The sequence below is a fragment of the Mya arenaria genome, chromosome 9 (assembly GCF_026914265.1).
Source record: "Mya arenaria isolate MELC-2E11 chromosome 9, ASM2691426v1".
Taxonomy (NCBI): Eukaryota; Metazoa; Mollusca; class Bivalvia; order Myida; family Myidae; genus Mya; species Mya arenaria.
The window spans coordinates 55690358-55715528 of NC_069130.1; the positions used below are offsets into that span (position 1 = coordinate 55690358).

A 25171-nucleotide genomic window follows, 5' to 3' on the forward strand; every position below is an offset into this window, starting at 1 on the left:
TAAATACTCGCCTTTAAAATTCCCTTTAGAATTTAACGAGGTGTGGCAAGATTTTATGCATCGTGTTGATGTTCCTGTATTTCGCAACCAAAATTTTAATGATGTTATAATGTACTGTTAAACCCTCGAGAGGTTTACATCAAGTCATCAACTATTTATATTCGGACACGATTGAGTTCTGAGCATAACACCAATAGGACTGATATGTGTTGCGCTGAGAGCGCGTTTACATTCTTCATCTTTCATAGCTCTCAGGCCGATATATATAAGATTCTGCTTTAAAATCGTCGCACACTAAGTGCCAATGATCTTATACTTTAACCTTACATAAGTTATCTCTGTCGGTTAATATTGTACAAGATACGCGATTTGGTGTTTGCTCTTAGTGGGCCATGGACAATCAAGAATGTATGCAGGTTAAATTTTTGTACATCTGCTAAAACGATGGTTCAGTTCATTGTTTTAACCTCAACAGTGCATTAATATTATTCAGCTTGCTTTGCTTCTGCGCATGCGCTAAATACCCTTTATTGACATCTAAGTACAGCTCAGTCATTTTGCTTAGATTTTGTAATGAATGATATTTCCAACGGTGATGATATTATCGAAACAAAATTCAGCGCATTAACAGTTTCTTACATAATATTAATTATTGGGGCCTGGTTATTGTCTAAATTAGTAAATTCATTTGAATTGAAACCATTATAAGTTTTGATTTCAAATTACTTCGCTTCAACTCGCAATCACAGACACTGTTGAAACGAAGTGAGAGGTTGTGAGATTATTGCTCCAGAAGATCACGTGACTACACATTCCTTTTACAGGACAGATTGAGTCGAAAGGCGGACATTTATATCATAGTACACTGATGGGCATGTTTTGCGACACAAAAACAACTTATTACCTGGTATGCTCTACGTAATATATCAAATTGAAGCAAGTGAACAAGTCAATTTAAAAAAAAAAACACATTGTTATCATCATCACATGGTTAAGGATCAAAGGAAATGATAAACATATAGTAAGCAAAAATATAGATATGCAGTCAAAAGGTATAAACTCGTGTTGAACTCCTGGTTTTACAGACAGATCTGAGGAAAATTGACAAATAAAAAGAAGATTTCACATTCACAATTAAGGTACTATATGAGATATATAGGGCTGAGCATGCTTAAAATACATTCAGATTAAAGGAAAAGGGTTGAATAACTTCTAAGCATATACAATAGCTAAGACAAACACACTTTACAATATGTACATATATTGAAGTGAAACTTAAATAGTTTATATTGTGGACTGGCTTTTTGTCATACATTGTAAGCGTGATTTCAAATGTTTAAATCGTTACAGCACTCTCTATAGACAGTATGTTGCTGTCAGACAATCTTTATATAAAATTTTCACGTCTGGCAAAGATTTTGTAGACCTAGCGAACGCGCCTTATCCTCATCTAAGACATAGCAATACAACCTAACAGTTTTGTTTACATTTGCAAAGATATAAGTATTTTATTATTAAGAGGTAATATCGACCAGTTTCTGTTTGCCATTCTATAAAGTATTCATTGGATAGTTTAAGCATTATTCTTTCAAACGTGAATGCTTGTACTATTAGTGATAAGTTCGCAAACCCATAGAAGTACCAAGGTATACTAGTCCATTAGTTGATCATTCAGATTAATTTCAACAGGAATATCAACAATTCTGTAATGTAATGCAACAGTCAGTGTTGAATAATTCATGATAATAAATGGTAATGTTATAATGCATTTCGTTTAAACAAAAATTAACCTTTAGATACGAATATAACATAATTGGTTCGTTCGTTACTTGTTTTATTTCTGAATACTTCGAGGGAAAAACTGAAAAAGTTCGATGTTTTCTCACTGATTTTGTTGTCTTGAATCAGGGAGATGCCGGAAACGTATTAAGATAGCTGGAGACGTCATTCAAAATGTGAGTTTTGGATGCCTGGAGAATCCATAGTATTTTGTACCATTTTAAAATACTTTATGGATAAAGGAATTAATTAAAAAATACAAGCATTTCGGCCTTGACCTATTGCAACAGAAATCATTTCATGTCTGATTTCAGAAAAAAGGACCACTTATACAAATCCATAATAATTGTACGTATAATATAGTTTTAAAATAAGGCTATTTCAGTTTTATATTAGTAATCAGGACGCAATGTCCGATCAAATGACATACGAATTGAATGAGATCTCCAGGCAACAGTATGCACTCTGACTCCCCAATAAAATTTACTAAAATTAATGCGAGTGTTTTAATTTACGTTAAGGGATGAACAAATACCGTAAGGTATATATCATATGAAGGATATGGAGTATACCATGTAAAAGAGTCGCAGAAAACACGCTTTTTCTACCTTATGAGACGATAGTTGATCGTTAAGGAGCCACATATCATTTAATATTTGTGCGTTTTCAGCTATTAAATACACGGTTACAATCTAGTTATCAATAATACTTAGTTTCCATAAATGCAGTATTTAGTAAGTAGTTTATAGTTTATCACTCGGAATTTATGTTTGTCATGCATGTGTATGATTTGTTTTTAAATACGAGTGTCACTTTAACATTATGTGAAAACTAGAAAACTATGTGTGAGTGGGATCGCTTTAAAGTTGTAACTGGATGTAAAATAAGGTTAATTGGTGCAATTTATAATTTGAAAAACCTTTACATCATCAGAATTTTCCATAAATTAACATATCATTAAATGATATTAATGTTTAGGTTCAAATTCACGATACAAAACTGTAATGCATATGTTGAAATGGCAAATCAAAATGACGGCAAGAAATGCTAAATATTGATTACCCAACTAATTTATCTTATTCAAAATTATGTTTTGTGAGGTTAACGCATTCATTATTCAAAGTCATAAAAAACCCATTTGTTAAGCAATAAAAATGTTATTACTGTAACGATGACAAACATGTTTATGGTTTATATAATCATGAGAGGGTGCTGCTTTCTAGACACCAGTGTGACTTCCCTCTCCAAAATGAAGACAATCGCTGTTGCTATTGTTCTGTGTGTGCTAGTCGCCGTCCTTATTCCGGACGCCGATGGTGAGTAAATGAACCATAAATAAACAATTTATTATTACATAAGAATCTCTCATTAACACTCTTCTGTTTTGCTGATATGCTAGAACATTTAACAACTGGTTTAAATAAAGAAAACGCAGTCTTTTGTTTGTTTGTTTTAATATTAACTGAAAACAGTCAATGGTTTCATGGGTCTCTCCGACAATAAGCTTGTGTGATTTGGTGCATTTTACCCGTATTTTTGTATCAATTCGACATCGCATTTTGCAATATGCTTGTATATAACAATCTATTGTTTCAAATGTAAACACATGAAGGGCACTTAAAATTTATTAATTGGGCCATCTTTCGTCACAATCGACCATTATATAAACTAAACTGGCTTGTTTTGATTTATTCTCAAGCATTATGCCGATGCGGGAGGTAGTGCAACAACAAATACGAGTACCCCCAGGGCCGATGCGGCAAGTGGGGCGGTGTGCGGTGCTGTAGGTGTTGGTGGGGTGGATACGGTGGTGGATACGGAGGCGGATACGGAGGTGGATTCGGTGGCGGATACGGAGGTGGATACGGATTCGGAGACGGATACGGTAGAAAATATGGAGGCGGATACGGATATGGTGGAGGCTTCAGAAATCGCGGATATGGATGGGGAAAGAAGTGTTAAGCTTCTAGATACGATGTAAGTCAATGAATGCTCGTGTTGTTTCACTAAACTATTGTTGCTGTAACATTGTGAAATACTAATGGTTTTATAAATAAATAGAGGTTGGAATATTTCAGAAATTAATTGTATATGTTATTTCTTTCAATAAACGAACTGAAAACACACACAATTTTATCCATTCTCTTCTAAATGATACCAATTTAGTATGAGTCACCATGTATTAACAATTAACATTTTTGATTCAAACAGTCAAGTATCTTTTGTTGTTTGAAAAAGTGAGATTAGAAGTTACTGAACTGAAGTAAAGGGATTGATAATAATATAAATCACAACCTTAACCACAAAAATCAAAATCCATTACGTATGGAAAGAGTTGAAAGACGTGTTAGCATGACGCGGCTACAGTGGCATCTCCTGCTCGTCATGAATCAATGCACTTTTGAATATTCTGTCTGCCTTCGGTATTTCGAAAAATACATAGGTGTCTGCCCCCATTGCTAAATAAACCACCAAGTACAAAGAAAACATAGAAGAAACAGAAAACGCTACTACAAGAAATTGAAAAAATACACAATTGTCAAATGGTGAAGTTGAAGAACAGCTGGGGAAAGATTATCTGACCAGAATGAAACAAAAAAAAACCCAGCTGTATCTGTGTTTGGTATGTTTTGTGAACGTGCTCTCCAATTTGGAAAAGCCAACAGTGGCCTGACCTTTACCTATATTTAGTGAGCTCAAAACAAGAAGACTCGTGTCATACTGTACTTGTTGCAGAGCACAGCTACAGCTAAAACAGTGACTCCGGCAGCAATCAGACCCATCAGGCAATTTGCCAGTTTTTTGCAAGTAGGGTAAGTCGATTTTTGCCGAAGCTATATTGAATGATTGAACTAATTAGAAATGCTCACAAAATAAAACATATTTACTGTTAGTATTGTTATCTAGTTAAAGTCATTAACGCTTCAAGAACAACTGCTTGTTCATAGTTATCGAGGATATAGTCGTATATGAAAATCGCTATGCATACCTCCTGAAACATATATTGATTTTGTCGTGAAATGCTACAAAGTTCGATACTCGGGCGAAACTAACAAAACTGACATCATTTACTTGTTCACAATATATATCATATATAATCGAGGTTGGGGAAGATTTTATCTTACACCAAATTTAAGTGCTCCGAATTTACATAACAAAGTTAATGGAAATCGTCATAGCTCCCCAAGCACAGCAGCATTAGACGTTTGAGAGCGAACCCCAATAATGAGTTTACAAAATCTAATGTGGAGTTCATTTTAGTGGAGAATGATTTATCACCTTGGTATATGTGTTTGTGCCATCTTGCTTTCCCTAGTAGCATGAGTCCTGTTTTTGTTATGGGTAGTTTTTTTGTTATTTTATTATGGAAGCCCAAAGTAATTTTCACAAAATAAGTTTCATCAAACTGGATTTATTTTGGCCTCTTAATTGTTTTCACTGAAATCACAGTTAAGCGTTTTTGCATCACAGTCTTTAAAAAAAAACAGCCAGAATCCTTCTAAGCTGACACCGAGAAAAGAATGCTTGTTTTTAATAAAAATGTTAATCTTTGATCTTGTTATTTTGGTTATGATATACATTTGCAAGTAGAAGCATAACTTGATAGTGTGTACAATTTAAAAAAACGAGCTGAGAAGTTTGATCTTCCACAGATTTTGATCTCCAGGATTGATTAAAAGAGGTAAATATGCACTGTGTTATAAAATGTTTCATCCTTGCCAAATGGGCCTTAGGCCATTTGTACACAGAAACTGCAAAAACAGGTCCATGAAAAACGAAAACCTTTGGTCTCATCATGACAGAAAGTCAAACAATTTTGAAAAAAAAAATAATGCAATGCTACGTTTTTTTGAAATTTGGTATATAAGCTGCACATGTTAAGCACCCGGCATTCCAGTAGCAAGCTCTTCGCTCAAAAGTGCTGTTAGTTTGCTGGGATTCCAAAGTAAGTTTGAACTTCTCAGATTTCTCTTTAAACCATGAACTTGGTACATCAGAGATGCAGAAAAAATATCTTAGAGTTTATTGACCAGCTGGTTTGCACAGGAGAACCGCATTGTTGAATGCGACTTATTATACCTTCACTCACAAGTCTTGCTTACTTGTTGTGCCGAACTCAAAAGATAATATTCGCTTGGCGCTTGCCAACATTTTCGGTGATAGCCATTATATATACCAATAAAAATATTTTGGATTTTTTTTTTAAAATTTGCGTCTAGTTCCATCGGCAAAGAAGTATATCGTCGACGAGATTTGGTTATTATTTCTCTATATGCGAAGGTCTGAGATATAAAGCGATGGTTTTGTCAACTTTTGCAAACGCATTTTGGCAAAAGTAAAATCTGGGAGGCTACATGGAGCATTAAATGTTAGCCTTCAGTCTCGACTCTGAGTTGTTGCGAGGTGATGCGATAGCAGCTTTGGGAATAAACTCAATGCCATCATGTCTTGCTACGGGCAATAAAAGATAGGGAGAGGAAACATATAGAGTGGACGAAGCAAATGAGGCGCTAGTCCTAATTGTGCCTGATCGATTAGTTGTCTTTAGCGCTTCCTCAGTTTTCAGAATTTAAAACTCAAAACAATTGCTTTTTTGCCCATTAGGTGCGATACAAAAATAAAAAAAAATATAAGATTATAATTGGCATCCTCCTACCTGCAAATAAAGCGACACCCGAGTAGCCCAACACTAAAATACATAAGAATTACTTTTTTCATTTTCATTTTCATTTTTCCGTTTCTAAAACCTCTTAAACCTATCAGACCACTGCACGTGAGACTTAATGCCCACAGAGCCGATTCAGAGTTGTAGACAAATGAAGGCTAGAATTAAAGCTGCTCTCTCACAGATGGGTCGTTTTGACAATTTAATCGTTGTTTTGTCTTAGAATGACCCTATGTTTGCGTACACGTCTGAGAACTAGAGCTATAAGACTTCTGACATAGAATCAGATCGCAGATTTTCATATTTGCGTTCGAAAATTTATGTCTTATGCTAAAAAAACTTTTTTAAAGTGTTTGTAACGCTTCTAGCCTTTTTTCGAACGTAAATATTAAACACTGCGATCTGATATTTTATCACCAGTCTTATATTACTCGTTTCCAGATATTTACCCAAAGATTGGTTCATCCAAGACAAAACAAGTTGTCAAAACGGTCAATCTGTGAGAGTGCAGCTTTAAAGGCAAGGGAACGCTTTTGTATGTAAAGGATCAATCAAGGGCCTATAGACAGATTAGTTTTTGCCAGTCAAATTATAACTCGGTCGCTTGTGTTTGGCGAAAACATACTTTTGTGACACTGTTCGTACTATGGGTTTAATATCTTCGGCTTAAAAATGTCAAAGAGTAACAAATGCAGTAGACTTTATTTTGTTAATGTAAGGAGCTGCCACTTACATGAATTAGCAGGAGTTGAAAGCCAGCTGATGCCTTCTATGCTTATGATACTATTGGTGTAGTGTTAAAAGTGTTTGAAAGAATCACGTAAGAAAAGTTGTTCCTCTTCAGATTAAAATATGTTATAAAATGTTGGTTACCAAAGGATGATGCTAGCCGAAGAGATGTGTTGTCTTTGTTAGGAAATCTGTATTTATTTGAGCTTGTGTGAAACAAAGTAGAATAATGGTGCATCAAATTCTAAATTGGTTAAGTGACTTCAACTGGAATACGGAAAATAAAGATATGGATTTTGTTAATTCCCTTACATGTACGGAAGGCTCTAAATTGGTGGGTCATGTTTTACCATTGTAAAATGGTATGCCTTTGATGTCAATTGAGAATTGATCCGAACCTGATCATGTTTTAGCGCAAATAGTTGTTTGTTTGTTTGTGATGGATTCCGGAAAGGAATGTATATTCAGTGTACTTTTCCATCTATTCTGGATTTAATTCCACATACCAGTGAATTGGACATTGATGGTTTGTTAACATTTATGGGCTAAGAGTTCTAGACATTTAAGAATTAAAGTTGTGTGTGACATTTGTAATGGGACTCAGATGTGTAGAGTTTTAACCCATTTGCGGAGATGACAACAGGAGTAGAATAATTTAAGCCGGTGTGAATAGCGGGGATTTTAAATTTCAAAATGATTGTAAGGTGTTATTTTTTTAATTACAGAATATGTTTGACATTGATGTTTGTTTCTTTGTTTGGAGAGAATGAATTGAAGCAATAAAGAATAAACTTGAAAATGTCAAGCTGAAAGTTCAAGAAAAAAAATATATAATTAGATTCAATTTAAATTGTTTTTGTTATTTTGTGTATATTTTGTGTTATGTTTTTGACAGTGTCATCAGAAACAGGAGTTTTAAGTCAATGGACTCAATTTAGAATTATACAAGTGGTTTGAATTCAATGCATTTCTTATTAGTGTTCGCTGTTTATCGAATAAATATGAATTTATTGAATTTATGTTTGAAGGGATTGACAAGGGACAAATCACAATGAGTTAGAAGGGCTGAATTTTAACAACAACAAATATCATTAAGAGTTTTGAATATTTATGTGAAGTTTTTAATATGAAGGATTCGGACGATATGGCATGTTGGTGTTTATGATTATTTACATTTTATCTGTCAGCACGAAAATCAAAATTGGTACCGACTAGCAGTAAAGACTTGAAAGATATAAAATAATGATAACAAAAGATCTAGTTATTATGGACTATGGTTGACTAGTACATTTTAGGTGGTCAAATAAAATGCAATGTGTTGATAGTAGTCTAGTTGATATCCTAATTTAAGTTTAAGCCTTCTATAACCTCTGTGTATTGATATTAATCTAATTGCCTTGTGTCCACTTATCAGATCTTGATCTGAGTATCCTGTACTGTGCAGTTTTGGAGATTTTATTATAGAAATTGACCCTAAATGGCCCTTAGTCAATAAACAAACAGGAAATAGGCCCCTACTGTGACACCAGTGCAATTAGCGGGAGATGCACAGCAGGGGATTACCACGCCAAACGCTCCTTAGACTAGGCCTTTAATATTTGTGTCCTGTTTTTGATTTAAAGAACATGATTGAAAAGATAGAACACATGATACACCTCCGTTTAAATTTGCTTCTGGGAAACCCTTGTATTATATTTTGAATGTTTTAAACATAACAATAAATTTATAGATTTAGAGCCAGCAAGGTTTTCTGCCCATTTGTTTAGGAATGGCCGTTTAGGATTGTCTGCTGTCGTTATTCAGCTCTTTTGGATTGGGGTTCGGATGCTTAAAAATCATAACTGCAATATTCAATTTATGATTAAGTTCGGATAGGAAAATTTATATCGCTTAAATCCTTTATCCTTTGTCCTTATCGAAAAGGTTTTTTTTTTGTGGGGTGACAGCAGCCACTTGATAACATACTGTATATCTTGTATTCGTTTATTAAAGGTTTATGTGGACATTTTTATATATATGTATACTATCATTATTATAAGGTCATTAATTTTGTTCTTTATATTAGATGAAGGTATTCAAATAACAAGTAGTTTGTGTATTAGGGTAAACATATAGACAGCTTAGTATAATTCATATGTATTCTATTTAAGGTAGATTTCAAAGTGTTGTATATGTGTTTTTACATTATAGTTGTGAAAACCCTGTGGGTTATTCGATAATCAAGAATTTTGTCTCCGATTGGGGGAGTAAAGCTCCATCCATTTTCGGAAAAAAACAATTTCTAGACTGGCGCAGCAAATTTCAAGTCCTTCCGTTTTATTTTAATTTATGTGGCCACCAATGTATCCAATGCTGACAATGTAACATTGTATGTGTAGTGTATTTGCAGTTTTGATTTGTGCTATTTGCACACAACAATGAATATTCGGTTGATCATATCATCAATACTCACTCGACAGGTGGATGATCTTGTTACAAAGAATATCATTGTTAGACTAAATTAATACTTAGATCAAATGCGTGACTCCATTTATTACCACACATGAGGCCAATGTGCTCAGCGTGAGCTATTTCGATAGGTTGCGTATTCGTCATCGTCCAACGGCCGTCGTCCGTCCGTCCGTTATCCGTCATCAACATTCTAGTTCAACAAGTTCTTTTCCTTAAACACTGAGGCAATTTAAACCAAACTGCTCAGAAATGTTCGATGGGTTTCCAGTTTCTTCCAATAAAAACGGTTTAATGTAGAACTCTGGTTGCCATGACAACCAAATGGAAAATAAATTGGATCGATTTAAAATAATTCCTTTAGCTGACCTTCTATCAACCTCCTTCTCCCAATGTTGTTGCGTAACAACAGGACCGACAGGGGCGGGGTTACTTTTCATTATAGGTCTAAGTGGAAGACTTGAAGATCTTCTCTTCATATACTATTAGCCCGATTTCAAAATTCTTTTACAGATTTGTTCCTAAGATGACCCTTTGTCAAATTCATACACCTAATGTCTACTCTTAAAAAGCGTGGTTGCCCAATGCGGGGCTAGTTACCAATATATGTCAATATGGAATTTTTCTTGTTTTCCAGAAACCATTTATTAAATTTTGATTTCAAAAATGCTCAGAAAGGTTCCTAAGGTGACCATATTTCAAATTCCAACACCCCAGTGTGATTCATAAAACACAAGGCCGCAAGGGGCTGGGTTAAGTTTCACTGTATGTCGTAACGGTAAACTTCTCGTCAAATACTATTAGCTCGATTTCAAAATATTTTCAAAGAAATGATCCAAATGATAATTTTATCAAATTCATTTATAATTTTAAAGCAATAAAAACAATAATAATACATTTTTTTTAATATTTTTTAATATATATTTGTTTAATTACTATATTGCTTTTCCATTATTGAAGATATAAGCTTCAAACTTCATGAACTTATTTACCGTTAAAATGTGCTATTTTGTTACAAATTATATCTCCAACTTCATCATTAGAGTTATGGTCCTCTGTTACATTGTAAACAAATACATATGGTTCATGTTTTTATTCAGCCTGTTTAAAAAACGTGACATATTATAGTTTCGCCCGCAGGGAGGCGTCCAGTATGTTGTCCGATCAATAACTTTAGAACCCTTTGTCCAATCACGTGAGCAATATTGTGCAATATTGGTCATCTTGTTTTTCTGTTTCTACTGGGCTTGTTTGATTGATGAAAACACTAATAAAAACTTCTAGTGTAGAAGACTGCCATTAATTATATCTTATTTTTAAAAATGTATGGGGCGACATTTTTGTACCTTATTATTACTGTCCAATACCACGCACATATGGTTTGTATTTCCGTGCCAATACAAGATACCCTAACTGTTGAAGAGGAAGAATGTATAAAGAATATGCTTATTGAAATTTGGCTATTTTAGTCAGTGGTCAATTAAACAAATACTTTAATTTGTTAAATGCTAAACACTTGATTTTATTAGATATGAATTGACGATTTTGAGACTGGTAGACACAATTAATAACCCAAAGGATGAAATTTCTTGTGTGTATTGTCTAGATAATAAAAACGTTTCTGCTAGCCTTCATATGTAAAACATAGAATACTGTACGAACACAATATCTTTTTAATTGGTAGTCGAATTGGACATATTTAATCAAATGCTAAATTCCGTATTCCTTTTTAGACAAATGACTGTAAGGGAGGCAATCGTGATTATAATATATGATCTGCTTACATTGATAACTTCCCATAGCACAAGTGTTGATATCCCAGGCCGCTGGCCTTTAAATAACCAATTCAACATTTAACTTGAAATGACTTGAGTAAAAAGATAAACAGTTACTATGTATTCTACCAATTTATCTTCATCGCCACCTCTCCCCTTGCAAACCGGAATACTATTTATTTTTAGACTTGTTGATAAGGGTTAGCCAGGGTTATTAAGGCATATTAGTCGGTATAATTTTATAGCGGGAATAATGGAAAAATACAAAGGTTGATATGTGAGAACGTCCGTCGGTGCATCAATGCGTATGTCCGGACGTAAGTATTTTGCTTGAGCTTGTCTGCCTCACAACTCGGAAACTATTTGACCAACATGCACAAACCCGTGTGGAATGTTGAGGAGTTATGGAGTTTCACCATCGCTTCCCGTTGTACGTAATAAAAAAGAGAAATGCTCTTGAATTGGCACACATTGGCATTTCTGGACATGTGTCGCTTAAAAGTCCAAAACTATGTTGTCTAAAGTAATGTAACCTTTGACAAATGTTTATAGGGTGATGAAGTTTTGCACCTTATATTTCGTTTCCTGCTGCGCGTAGTAAAACAGTGGTATGGCCCTTGAAGTAGCAAAACTTGGCATTTCTGGACTTGTGTCGCTCAAGAACTATATTACCTAGAACAAGTAAACCTTTGACGAATGTTTATTGGGTGATGTGTACCTGGAGTTTCCTTTCATGCTGCACTAAGTAATATTAGAGTTAAGGCACTTAAATTAGCAACAAGGGACATTTTTGGGCTTATTTCGCGGATAAATCCAATTATATAATACATATGGGCATAAAACCTTACGGTAATGTGAATGAGGTGATGGAATTGTGTACCTAGGTTTTGTTCACAGTATATCAAGAGATAAGGTCCTCGAATAAACGACAGTTATTCCAAATAATAAGTCATACACTCATGAGATCGTTTAGGAAGGTGCTTGAGCTATTAGCTTCTGTAGCTCATAATTTTGATGCTCATTTTCGGAGAATGGATGAAATAGTAGACTTTGTTGTTGTGACAAACGCGGCATATGGAGGCATGTCCTGTGGACGCATTTCTAGAGTGTTTTTTCATTTGTACAAAAGAATAAATCATTCTCTCATTTATGTTAAAGCATAGTATAGCATAATTGTTTTGTTGTTGTTTTACATGTTATTAAATAGTAAAAACATCTAAAAAAAACTTCAGTATGGCCTTTATATTGTACTCATAATTTTGAGTTCACTATTTCCGCCGTGGGGTTTCAAACTTTCATAATTTGTTAACTGGTACATACTGTCTTCGCCTGGCTGTCAATTAGCAAACACTGCCCTCACCACTTGACTACAAACTAGCACACAAAGTCCTCTAAAGGCTATAAACTTACACTCACTGTCCTCACTAGGCTGCAAACTGGCAAAAACAATCCTCACTTGGCTGCAATATGTCACATAATGTCCACACTTCACTGCAAACTGGAACACACTGTAATAACATGGTCACAAACTGTCACATTATGTCCGAACTTGGATGAAAACTGGAACACACTGTCCTTCCTTGGTTGCAAACTGACACACAATTTCCTAACAAGGCTGCAAACTGGCACACACTATCCTATCTTGGCTGCAAACTGGCACAAACTCTTCTGACTTCGCTGTAAACTGGCACAAACTCTTCTAACATGGCTGTAAACTGACACACACTGTGCTCTCTTGGCTGCAAACTGGCACACACTCCTCTAACTTCGCTGTAAACTGACACACACTGTGCTCTCTTGGCTCCAAACTGGCACACACTCTTCTAACTTGGCTGTAAACTGACACACACTGTGCTCTCTTGGCTGCAAACTGGCACACACTCTTCTAACTTGGCTGCAAACTGACACAAACTCTTCTAACTTCGCTGTAAACTGACACACACTGTGCGTTCTTGGCTGTAAACTGACACACACTGTGCTCTCTTGGCTGCAAACTGACACAAACTCTTCTAACTTGGCTGTAAACTGACACACACTGTGCTCTCCTGGCTGCAAACTGGTACACACTCTTCTAACTTGGCTGCAAACTGACACAAACTCTTCTAACTTTGCTGTAAAGTGACACACACTGTGCTCTCTTGGCTGTAAACTGACACACAGTGTGATCTCTTGGCTTCAAACTGGCACACACTCTTCAAACTTGCCTGTAAACTGGCACAAACTTTTCTAACTTGGCTATAAACTGACACACACTGTGCTCTCTTTGCTGCAAACTAGCACACACTCTTCTAACTTGGCTGCAAACTGGCACACACTGTCTACTCTTGGCTGCAAACTGGCACACACTGTCTTCTCTTGGCTGCAAACTGGCACACACGGTCTTCTCTTGGCTGCAATCTGGCACACACTCTTTTAACTTGGCTACAAACTGGCACACACTGTCTTCTCTTGGCTGCAACTTGGCACACACTGTCTTCTCTTGGCTGCAAACTGAAACACACTGTCTTCTCTTGGCTGAAAACTGACACACACTATCTTAATTTGGCTGTGAAACACATCTCCAAATGTCTAATCTTGGATATATGATCCCAATTAATGAAAAAAAAAATTGTAAGATTTCTGAAACTAGACCTAGAAGATATGAACACATCATAAAGGCTCCCATTTTGTTATTTTTAATTCAACGAAAAAATCCGAACACAGGTTTGTACTCACCACTTCCTTACCACTTACATTCCTACCCTTGATTCGGATATATTCGGACGGATATTTTTTTCAGAATCACGGAGAAAAGAGTAGGGCCGATGGTTAAATTTGAGGTCGTTCAGGCTGCAATATCACGAACATTCTTAAGGCAAATATTAATCTCAGTTTCTTTTTTTTTAAATTATGATTCGAAATTGTAATTGTTTACACTTTTTAAAATCGCATTCATTCATTCATTCATTATTTTTAAGTTTTACTCAAGTACATTTGTGCTGTAGAAAAATTTTTCCTTAGAATATTGAGTAATCATGTTAATCATCATAATGAATGTAAGAATGAGCTTTTAAAAATGGTAAAACATTAGTAAATTTTAATAATGTCATACTGTAATGTGGAAAAATGAGTTGAGATTGAGATTTAGATTTGAACTTAGTATATTCGTGAAATTGGGACCGGGTCACCGGAACCATTGATACCATTTTGTTCAGCCTAAAGATGTGAGTTCTATTTAGAAATATCTTTATTCGAGCCGAATGCTCGATCTATTTACAAGCAGACGCAATTAACTTTTAGAACAATTCAATTGCAAGAAATGAACTTATGATCTTGTAAGTATAATAGAAAGACGTTGTGTTTTATCATTCAGTAAAAAGGACTGACATATAATGTGTTTGATGTCAAAGAACATCAAGATTTAATAGTTGTTGTTTTTCTATTTCATAATATGTAGAAAGATTGATCATTTATATGAATTTTGATCACGTGAAAGAAGAATTATCTCGAAGTTTGGTCGCAAATTATACTTTCATTGGGTATAAATATTGGCTGTATAATCTGGACTGATATTTTTAAATTATACTAATTCAACATTGACTTAAAAAGGGACTCTTTTTCGCTGTACGTCGAGTAGGCCGATGTCGATTTAAAAGCATGTCAAAAATAATGGAGGAATCAAATTTCTTACCTTTAGTCTTGTTTTCACCACAACCCAGCGTTATACCTCCACCTCACGGCGTAACTATTGAAAATGGTGAATAATGTATGCACATAGTTCGAATTTACTTAGGCTAGCGATGTCGAAACTGGCACTGTTGCTCCAGCTGGATTGATTCGATTTTACGTGCCCTCAGTTTCCGGTAGTTGAGATCTTAGTTAAGAAATTAGTTTATATGGTTTTATAGGATTTGTATTTACTATTTTTTTTCATTTTTTCAATTGTCTTCCTGGTGATGCTGACTCCGGGCGAGCCTTTATTTCTAAGTTATTATTGATAAGTCATAGGATAGCTGTGTGGTGGAGTGTTCGATTGACCGTTCCAAGTCGGTACAAATCTATTTATCAATCATCTGCATGCTGCTTTTATTAATATTGCAGCATTTTCTGTGTGTGTTTTAAGTGGTATATCGCCATGACCTCATTAACCATACATATCACACCTTTTTAGATTGAGTTTTTCCGAACATGTTCAAACCCATTGTGACCTCCTAGGTCGCTGACCATTACTAGACGGCAACCCATGGTTTTACGGGCCCATGTTTGATAAGCACTAGACATTGTTTTACAGGCACACGTGTGAAATGCACTAGACACTGTTTTACAAGCACACGTTTGATATTCACTAGGCAATGTTCACAGGCAAAAGTGTGGTATGCACTAGACACTGTTATACGGGTAAACGTATGATATGCACTAGGCAATGTTTTACGGGCACACGTGTGATATTCACTAGAAAATATTTACAGGCACACATGTTGTATGCACTAAACAATGTTTTAGAAGCACACGTGTGATATGCACTAGACAATATTCACGGGCAAAAGATTGGTATGCGCTAGACAATGTTATACGGGCACACGTGAGATATGCACTAGACAATGTTATACGGCACACGTGTGATATGCACTAGACAATGTTTTACGGGCACATGTGTGATATGCACTAGACAATGTTATACGGGCACACGTGTGATATGCACTAGACAATGTTATACGGGTACACGTGTGATATGCACTAGACAATGGTATACTGGCACACGTGTGATATGCACTAGGCAATGTTATACGGGCACACGTGTGATATGCACCAGACGGTGTTTTACAGGCACACGTGTGAAATGCACCAGACAAGGTTTCACCGGCACGTGTGTGATATACGCTAGACAATGTTATACTGGCACACGTGAGATATGCACTAGACAATGTTATACGTGCACGCGTGTGATATGCACTAGACAATGTTTTACGGGCATATGTGAGATATGCACTAGACAATGTTATACGGGCACACGTGTGATATGCACTAGACAATGTTATACGGGCACACGTGTGATATGCACTAGACAATGGTATACTGGCACACGTGTGATATGCACTAGACAATGTTATACGGGCACACGTGTGATATGCACTAGACAATGTTATACGGGCACACATGTGATATGCACTAGACAATGTTATACGGGCACACGTGTACTATACACTAGACGGTGTTATACGGGCACACGTGTGATATGCACTAGACAATGTTATACGGGCACACGTGTACTATACACTAGACGGTGTTATACGGGCACACGTGCGATATGCACTAGACAATGTTATACGGGCACACGTATACTATACACTAGACGGTGTTATACGGGCACACATGTGATATGCACTAGACAATGTTATACAGGCACACGTTTAATATACACTAGACGGTGTTATACGGGCACACGTGCGATATACACTAGACAATGTTATACGGGCACACGTATACTATACACTAGACGGTGTTATACGGGCACACATGTGATATGCACTAGACAATGTTATACAGGCACACGTTTAAAATACACTAGACGGTGTTATACGGGCACACGTGCGATATGCACTAGACAATGTTATACGGGCACACGTGTACTATACACTAGATGGTGTTATACGGGCACACATGTGATATGCACTAGACGGTGTTATACGGGCACGCGTGTGATATGCACTAGACAATGTTATACGGGCAAGCGTGTGATATGTGATATGCACTAGACAATGTTATACGGGCACACGTGTGATATGCACTAGACAATGTTATACGGGCACACGTGTACTATACACTAGATGGTGTTATACGGGCACACATGTGATATGCACTAGACGGTGTTATACGGGCACGCGTGTGATATGCACTAGACAATGTTATACGGGCAGGCGTGTGATATGTGATATGCACTAGACAATGTTATACGGGCACACGTGTGATATGCACTAGACAATGTTATACGGGCACACGTGTACTATACACTAGACGGTGTTATACGGGCACACGTGTGATATGCACTAGACAATGTTATACGGGCTCACGTGTGATATGCACCAGACGGTGTTTTACAGGCACACGTGTGAAATGCACCAGACAAGGTTTCACCGGCACGCGTGTGATATACGCTAGACAATGTTATACTGGCACGCGTGTGATACTAGACAATGTTATACGGGCATGCGTGTGATATGTGATATGCACTTAACAAAGTTTTACGGGCACTCGTGTGATATGCATTAGACGGTGTTATACGGGCTCACGTGTGATGCACTAGACAATGTTATACGCACCAGACAAGGTTTCACGGGCACACGTGTGGTATGCACTAGACAATATTTCACGGGCACAAGTGTGGTATGGACAAGACAATGTTTTACGGGGACAAGTGTGATATGCACTTTTTCGGGAGGATAAATAACATCAGACTAAAAACTCTCTCGAAAGTGCACAGAAATGCCACCTGTTACATGTTCATGCTCTGCACCACTTACGGGTTAACTTGTCTAGTTGTGGTTTGCGAATTCCACTTAACTAGTAACATAATACTTGTTAACTAGATCAGATTCGTGTTACCACATATCTTAAAATGCCTTTTTGGCCTCAAGCATTTACAGGTCATCTAGTTATGATTTGCGAATTCCACTTAGAGTGAATGGACATGACATACTTTTTATAGGTTTAATCAAATCGTGCACATGACATACCTTTTATAGCTACAATCAATTGTATTTTAACTATATCTAAGGAAATGTATGGTTGTCATATACGCGAGACGCTTGAAATGATAAAGAGCACTTCCAGTCTGAACTGCCTATTTAAGCTGAAACATGTACGACAATTAATTAGTAGGCTGTAGGCTATGAATGTATGATGTTATACATGATTTACACGATACTTAAAGTCATTTTGGTAACCTAACAATTAACCCATACTATATAACAATGAAGTACTAAATTTCAAATACATAATTTATTGTACATGTAAGAGTACGTTTTGCAAAGGTTTGCGGTCTGTACGAAATAAAACTCTCAGATGATACCATGCTGTGACAGGATAATCAGACATAAACATTCTTCCAAATGATGGATGAAATAAACGATTCGTCTCAAAGTATTGCAACATAGTTTAAAAGGTAAAAAACATGTTTATTGAGTTTTGATAAGAATCTTTTGAACTTTTACTACTGTAACAATTGAAATCGCTTTTTACTGTAATGTGGTTAATTTATACTAATAAAACAAAAACAATCATCTCTCATGCACATTTAATGTCGGTAAAAATGGTTATCAAAGTTGATTGTTGTATCGCTTTATCATCTTTATAATCATGACAGCATAAGAATCTGCACTGACAGGACGCTGAATTCATGTAAAAGAGTATGTTAACCACATGCAGTTATATAATTTTGTTTATGGTTGCTTTTTACCAAAAGTAAAAGTTAAACGTCGTTATCTATCTTCTCCTTTTGATTGATGAAATACCTTAAACGTTATTAGGGAAGATATTGAATTTACACGTATTACATCAGAATTTTAAGTTTAGTCTGTCTGCTTTGCAAACAAATATACAAACTAACCTTTACATATCGTTTGTTCCCACTTTCCTACCGCTAATTTTCTCACTAACAAATTTTCACCAATTATCTCTTCGCACCCCAACCTAACCTGTATTTTCTATAGAGTTCAACAAAAAATATACACAAAATCATGTACTGCGGTATGTTATTTTACTGTAATTTATTTAAGATATCTCGAATGATTGTAATGATAAACATTGTGCGATCTACCACCTCCTGAAGGTTCAATATATAGTTACACAGACATTTCTGATACACACGCGAACAATATTGCCCAACCGTTTTAATAGTCAGTAAAAAAAAAAACAATTATTAAAAACGTAATCTTTAAAGCTGCACTCTCACATATTTACCATTTTTACAACTTTTTTATTATTTGTCTTGGAAAGAGCATTTATCTGCAAACCAGTGATTAAAGGTTGCTGACAAAAGATCAGATCGCAGATTTTCATATTATCGTTCGAAAAATAATGTTTTATGGCTTAAACCGTTACTAACGGTTTAAAAAAATATGCATAAAACATCAATGTTTGAACTTCAATATAAAAACCTGCGATCTATTTTTTGTCAGCAGTCTTATATAACTGGTGTCCATGGATTTTCGCAAAAAAAATGGGATCGTTCAAAGACAAAAAATAAAAAAGTTGACAAAACGTTCAATCTGTGAGAGTGCAGCTTTAAAGAGTAGTTAAACATTTAAAGCTTTATTCAAAAGATTACTTTATCACCATCCAATGATGACAATAACGTTCTTAAATAACGCGCCATAATAATATAAGTATCTTCCATGGCCGAGAGTGTAAGATAGGTTCATTCCGAGCCGAGCGTAGCGTGTTTTGTGGAAACGAGGTTTACCGATTCTATGTTGGAATTGCCGATATTTACCTTGAACATCATAATTAACAATCTACTTTTGCGAGTGATACAGTACCATAGCTAACGCATTTTCGGTTAAACGTCTTAAAGACATATATACTGCATGCAATATATGTATGAGGATTATAGAATAGCTTTTGTTTTTGTTTAAAGGGTAGCATCAATGCATAAGTGTAAATTGTTACCATGTCTTTTTTGTTACATGACATCTACTTTCTTGAATGTTTGACCTTACTGTTAATAATCTGTATTTTCACTGTTCCATATTGTACTTTATTATATTTATTATATGGCTATAAATGTGCATATGTCGTTAAATGCTGAATAAAGATATGTTTTTTGTATGTTATGGTATGTTATCACAATATAATATAGATGAAACAATGTATTAACACTATATACGGCATGTAATCGTTACAATGATTTTTCTGCTTTCTTTAAGTAGTCATACTGATAAACGGCAAGCTTAACTTTTTGTCTTATCTTTTGTTCTCTCTACGTTTAACCGACTCTATGTCAAACCAATTTATCTCAATAAATGTCATCATGTTTTGTAGGTTCAGAAAGCATGTCTACGCCACAATTGTTGTTTAAGTGATAATGCTGATGTAGAAGTTCATCGTAGATTTATTTTATTATGTGATGCCGATGACACAGCTATACTTATCCATTTCATCTTTAAGGGGCACAATATGCTATGTATAAGTGTTGTTGTTAAGGGATCTACAAGCGAATGCTGCTAAAACAAAAGTTATTTTATAAATATAATGGTGTTAAACTTGATATTGTTGAGGAATTTTTAATCGTAGTTATAATGATAAATATGCTTTAGCAAAATATATTTTACTCAAACTATGAAATAATTATATTCTTCAATCACAACAACCAACACTCATTTTTATTCAAAAATAACATCTGTTCGGTGTAATTATTCTTGCATATAAGACGTGTGTTTCCGGTCATGTGACCAGTGCTGGAAAGCCTCGTCTTAGACCCCCATGTAAGATGAGTCACGCGCAACACCGCGCCATTTCATGTTTCTTTTATGGTATGGTTTAGGAAAGGTATATTATGCCATTTCAATAAAGCGCAATCAAATATATAAGTATGCAAGATTTTTAATTAAAATTGAAAATAAATAATCGTAAAAACGCAATTTTTGTAGGATTTTTATAACATCAATAGTGATTAACAATTATTACGCTTTATGGCGTCAGAAAACAACGCACGCGCATTATGGTGAAATGTACAAAAGTGAATGCGCTCGGGTCGGATTTGTCTATTCGCACCGGAAACATGTGTTAGATATAAATATTATCCGAGGTCATTTATTTTGAATTATGGTCGAAGTGTTCTGTTTGATCAAAATACCTACCAGCTTAATAGTAAACATTCAATTGGCGATTTTCACTAATTCTTTGGAGGGATGTTATTAGTGATATCATAATAAAATATGTATCCTATTTCTAAATCACCCAAACTCTCACACGTTGGAATATATACTGGAACTCTCGCATTTTTGAAAACAATTCATAAATCATATAAAATTCACTCATTCTCCGTGTACTATCAACAAATGCTATATATATATATATATATATACACTGTTTGATAACGTCCCTGTTTGTGTTTAAACATTGTGTGTAACATTTTGGTTGTATATTGTTGCTTACTTTTTTTACTTCATATCAAAATATTTATTTCAGTTAATCAGCATTCAGTTGTTATTGTTTCAAATTGGGTGAAGCGACAGATAAAAACAGTGGTTGACTATTAGAGTAGGTACTTTACACAGTTATATGTAGAGCACTAAAGTCAAAGAATGCTAGTATGTACTTACACAGAATAAATTGTTATAGGACTGCGAAGTATATATACAAACAACCTTTAACTATTACTAAATCTATGCACATATCCTTGCGTAAAACCGATAATAAGTTCATTCACACTTAAATTGATTGAGCTTACATGACCTTAACGTATACAGTATTTTGTAACTTCATCGTAAATTGACGGTATTTTGCAATTCAAGTTTAACCAAGCAGACAGCATAATGGCATTCATTTTTGAAACAAAAGCTACACAAGGCATGCTATATTACTTTGAGAATGTTTTTAGGTGATTATGTACATATATTTTACACAATCAAAGCGTATTTCGAGCGAAATTACCATCATAAATTAGGGGCAAACTATTTGTAAATACGAAAAAAAAGATAAATAAATGGCTATAAAATTAGTGTATAAAACTTTTACAACCCGATATCGGCGATGAGTGGGTTTAGTCCCACGAGGATATTGTTTGAAAATTGTTTGAAAATGACCAATGTGAAAATTGAGAATGAAAATTGAGAATGAAAATTGAGAATGAAAATCGAAAATGAAAATTGAGAATGAAAATTGAAAAATGAAAATTGAGAATGAAAATTGAAAATGAAAATTGAAAATCATCAGAGAAAATGAAAATTGAAAATGAAAATTGAAAATCATCAGAGAAAAAAATGAGCGTCTTGGTATCAGATACAAAAACAAAGTAATTTATTTCAAGTTTTTATTTTTTATTTTGTGAAACAAGATAATTGTCACAATCAATCGAAAACTTTCTTCAACCACGTCAGGGTTAGCCGGCCAAGATTGCAAGATTTTCAAATCGGTGGAAGAAACATGACAAACAATAGTTTCTCATTCGCACTTTTGGTGGCGTTTCATCAGCCTTACAATCATTACAGTACCACACATACTTAAAACAGTTTTGGCAGTAGCCAGCTGGAGGGAAAATGTTCAAAAGATCATGTCGTTGACAAGGTTCTAACGTAAAGACTCCAGCACAACACAATTGGCATTCCCAACAGAACCTTTTGAAATAATCATTGTATTGTAGTCCAGCAAACCCAACGATGTCAGTATATCGTTTTGCCATAGTAAGTGAAAAGTACAGTCACTGCTGTATGTTTAAATAGTTTGAAGTATTCTAAAAAGCGTATACATTATTTCTCGAACTTGCATTCAACAACTTTGCAAACCAATGTTAGAAATTTGAGCTAACTAGCGTATTGCGGCTGTCTACAGCATAACTGTGTGAATCAGAACTGGTAGTGTTTGAGTGATTAGCACAGTTCACCTTACCGGAAAATGAAATAATCAGAAAGCAAAAATACAAATAATTGTTTACGATTTATTCATAAATTTGATATTTTCCAATAACAACAGTTCTGCAAAAATAGCATTTACTAGTTTTGATTGAACATGCATGACAAGTCAAATGGCCACAAGGCGTAAACACAATACACTTCCGTAACACAAATTTGACAAATGTTTTTTTCATCGTTTTGTAGTTGCAACTCTTGTCGCGTTTCTTGTTTCATGCTGAGGTGATGCCAAATTACGAAATATCTTGGATACTAATCGCATGTCAGCCAAAATGCAAAACATATTAGTACGGGTGGGGTTCGAACCCACGCGGACATAGTCCATTGGAACTTAAGTCCAACGCCTTAACCACTCGGCCACCGTACTTGGTACAAATGAGCTGAGAAGTGAAGATTATAAGAGCTTGAAATTATAATGCAAAGGCCATACGATCTGCCAAATTGCTCATGGATTCCTTACAAAACTTTGCAGTTACTCTTAGTCGAATGGACAATTGCCTTAAATGCAAAAGTATTAGTACGGGTGGGGTTCGAACCCACGCGGACATTGTCCATTGGAACTTGAGTCCAACGCCTTAACCACTCGGCCACCGTACTTGGTGCAAATGAGCTGAGAAGTGAAGATTATAAGAGCTTGAAATTATAATGCAAAGGAAACATGAGTTTTTTCTTATGTTTGAAGATTTTGAAAAATATGAGATGAAATTTAAAAATTGCTTTCACGTGAAAGTGAAGTGAGCTTTGCAGTTTGAAGCATTTCAAAAGACGAAAGTCTTCATGATGCTTAAATTTTGTTTCACTCAATCGTTGCATAACTATTGAAAATTTCTCATATACAACTAATGCTTCTAATTTCAGTTTATGTTTTATTCAAAGTGTAAGCAGATAGCAAAGTACAAACATGCATAGCATACATAACATTGCAAACATATCAATATACATAATTATACACAATTGTTTTCATGAAATCAAACACAAGCAAATGTTTACAATTGTTATAATGTCAAACATTCAATGTGAAAAGTATTTTTGTCATGCAATGTGGTCACTCCCTGTTTTTCATCCAGACTTGTGACTGGCATTGGTCAGGTTACCCACGGCATCAGCGAGGTCGGAAAATGGTAACTCTGAGCCAGAAACCTATTTTCCTAGTGTCATACACTACGCAAAATCAGCACCCATTAGAGGCCTTCCAGGCGACCTTCTACAATTTGTTACACCTATAATGTAGAGTGCTGGACTACTCGGGTGTAACAAACGGGGTATTGCTGACTCGTTGTAGGTACAACGCCGAACAAGTGATGTCTGATACAAGAAGGCCTGTACTGGGGCAAGAATCGAGTGCCTCAGCCGCATTGTCCGATCAAAGAAGGGATTTCTGCGATCAACTTCAAGTACCTCAACCACAAGCTAGGCTCGAAAACTCGTAGACTTATTTCTCTTTTGATCTAAGAGAAGGCTACAGAGTTCACTTTCAAACACACCTCTTAAGCACAAAGAGGCATATTTGCTCGCTTTACTTGCAGGTAGGAAATGCTAACTTTAATCTCAGAAAGCATTTCCTTTTATGTATCGCAACTTCTGAGCAAAGAAGCGATTGAAGTTTGAATTTTGAATTTTGAAAAAAACTGAGGCAGCGCTAAAGGCAGTTACTCGACAAGGCACACTTAGGAATAAGCATCCGATTGCTTGTGTTTTCCTCTCTCTTTGTAAAGACTGTGTGGAGTGTCGGACCACAGCGATACATCGAGGTTGCCACTCCCTATTTTTCATTGCCTGTAGCGCGACATGATGACCATGAGCGGTTCCTAGTATTGGTACTGTACATCACCTTACACCAATACTAAGCTGGTCTAACGACACCTCCATACTCATGGTAGCCTCTCAAATTTTACTTTTGCCAAAATGTTTTTGCGAAGTTGACAAAATCATTGCATTGCATCCAAGACCATAGCATATTGAGCAATGAGAAACAAATCTCGTCGAAGCTATACTTCTATGCTCATGCTACCAGACGCAAATAACAAATCACTTGCCAAAATCGCTTTTTGTATATGATCTAATGGCTATCACAGAGAATGATCGTATTCGTCAGGCGATGTCAAAGTGATCGACAACATGAGCTGGCCAGACTCAAGAGCGAAAAACTATGAGGTATCGCGACA

General features: G+C 35.5%; 2 non-coding genes across 2 annotated transcripts; both read right to left on the reverse strand.

Annotated features, from left to right (window-relative positions):
• Positions 1 to 23291: 23291 nt before the first annotated feature.
• On the reverse strand, positions 23292 to 23373 carry Trnal-uaa (transfer RNA leucine (anticodon UAA)). Its single transcript has one exon. It is a non-coding gene; the product is annotated as a tRNA-Leu (tRNA).
• Positions 23374 to 23521: 148 nt separating this feature from the next.
• Trnal-caa (transfer RNA leucine (anticodon CAA)) lies at positions 23522 to 23603 on the reverse strand. Its single transcript has one exon. It is a non-coding gene; the product is annotated as a tRNA-Leu (tRNA).
• Positions 23604 to 25171: the final 1568 nt, after the last annotated feature.